The 2,500-nt window shown below is 32.8% G+C and overlaps 1 protein-coding gene across 1 annotated transcript in view; it reads left to right on the top strand.

Annotated features, from left to right (window-relative positions):
• The window catches only part of LOC106877829 (uncharacterized), a 201,270-nt gene that overhangs the window by 79,172 nt on the left and 119,598 nt on the right, over window positions 1-2,500 (top strand). The window lies entirely within an intron of this gene.

The raw sequence follows: 2,500 nt of genomic DNA on the forward strand, positions 1-2,500 counted from the left end.
GCTTGTGCGGGTGGCACATAAAAGACACCATTTCGAGCGTGGCCGTTTTCGTGCGGGTGACACGTAAAAGCACCCACTACACTCTCTGAGTGGTTGGCGTTAGGAAGGGCATCCAGCTGTAGAAACTCTGCCAAATTAGACTGGAGCCTGGTGTTGCCATCCGGTTTCACCAGTCCTCAGTCAAATCGTCCAACCCATGCTAGCATGGAAAGCGGACGTTAAACGATGATGATGATGATGATGATGATGTATGTATTTGTATTTACATATATCTACATATGTATTTGTATATATGTATGTATGTATTTGTACATATATGCATGTATGTATTTGTAAATATATGTATGTGTTTGTGCATATTTGTATGTATGTAGTCGTATATTTATGTATGTATTTGAATGTATTTGTATATATATGTACATATTTGCATATACATGTATGTATTTGCATATATATATATACATATATGCATTTGTATATATATATATATACATGCATTTGTATATATATATATATATATATATATATATATATATATATATATATATATATATATATATATATATATATATATATATATATATATATATATATATATATATATATATGTATGTATATATGTATATATACATATATGGACATACATACATGTATGCATATATATATACACATATGTATATAAATATATACATATAGGTATATATACAGGAACCCATCACAAAATTCTATTATGTGAAATTAATTTCCAATTGATTTTCATATTATCAAGCGAGATTGTATTTCTACAGACTTTTTCAGTGGGGAGGGGAAAGAAAAGCACAAGAAAACAGTAGAGAATAAGCAACAAGGTCACCTTTATACATGAAAATAACAATCTTTTAATATTCACAGTCCGAAATAGATGCAAGATAACTGCACAAACACTTCAAGAATACATAAGGGAATTAATAAGAATCAAAATATCATAAGAGTACGTTTTTACTGCAAAAGATGTTTACTACTGTGTGAGGGTTTGGGGGTGGAATGAGTATTAATTTGAGACTGGGTGACAATATTTACTATCTTATGGTTCATTATCAAAAATATCAGCCTGAGGAGTGAAGAACTCACCCAGAGTTCTTTGTTGTTTATGACACATCATCTCTTTGTACAGCTTAGCATAGGATCTGAGTCCATTGTAAACACTTCAGGTAATTTTTATGTTATGTTCATGATTACGATCATTATCTGCAAAAACCTGCAGACCTTCCTCGATAAGTGCCAACACTTTAATAATAATTTTTGGAGTCAACTTCAGTAGTACAGTTGGAACTTCCATTGTCTCATCTGTATTCTCAGCTTGTTCCTTTTCTAACAGCATCAGCTCCTCATTAGATAAATTTTCTCTCTGGGACACCAGCAAATCAATCGTGTCATCCTCTATGACTTCTTCAAATCCTACATATTTTTCAAGTATCACAGTATTTTTCTGAATTTGTTGTAGGCTTTCTCCTTCAGGAAAACTTCTAATCTCACAGATACAGTCTGGACATATATTTTTCAAAGCACTATTCAAAGCTGAAGGTTTCACGTCATGTCATGATTCAGCTATATTGTCTACAGCATCCATTATGTTGAATTTCTTCCTGAAATCTCTAACTCTAGGTTTATCCTCCCTGTCAATTACTTACATGAGTTGTTTGAAAGTTCTCGTATAATATGCCTTGAAGTTAGCTATTGCGTCCTGATCCATTGGAAGGAGCAAAGAAGTTGTATTCTTGAGGATATATTTTACTCACATTTTGTCAGAAAAGTCATCTAAGTTTGCTGAATGGCTCTGTGCCATATCTGAAAGAAGCAATGCTTTATTGGGGATATGTCTGGCACTCTACCGTTCTTCTGCAGGACAAAAAGTGTTTGTAAACTACTTTTTGAAAAGGCTTTTAGTCATCCATACCTTCTTAGTTCAATGCCAAATCAGAGGTCAATTAAACTTTGTGAAAGCTCTTAGATTTTTGGAGTGATACACATGTAGGGGTTTTAATTTCATATCAGCAGGGGCATTTCCTCCTAAAAGAAGTGTCATAAAACTTTTGGATGCTTCAAGTCCTGGTATTGACTTTTCTTCTTGATATATAAACTTCTAGCAGGCATGTGCTTCCAGAAAAGTACTGTTTCATCAACAGTGTATACTTGCTCAGGAGTGTAGCTCCCTTTAGCAATCATTTTCATCAAATACTCAGGATAATTAGTAGCAGCCTCAGTACCAGCACTCACAGTTTCACCAATCATTTTTATGCTGTGTAAAGTCATGTACTTTATAGACCTTTCAAACCAACCTTTACTCACCAAAAATAGTTTTTTATTAGAAGTTTCACCTCCCATTTTCAGCAAAAATTCCATATAAACTTTTGGCTCTTTTTTAAATTATCATCATGTTTATCTGTACATTATCTCATAATTCTGATCTTTGATCTGTATACACAAGTATTGTTCCATTTTAAGCATTACATTAGATCTA

Source organism: Octopus bimaculoides, chromosome 23 (genome assembly GCF_001194135.2).
Source record: "Octopus bimaculoides isolate UCB-OBI-ISO-001 chromosome 23, ASM119413v2, whole genome shotgun sequence".
NCBI lineage: Eukaryota > Metazoa > Mollusca > Cephalopoda > Octopoda > Octopodidae > Octopus > Octopus bimaculoides.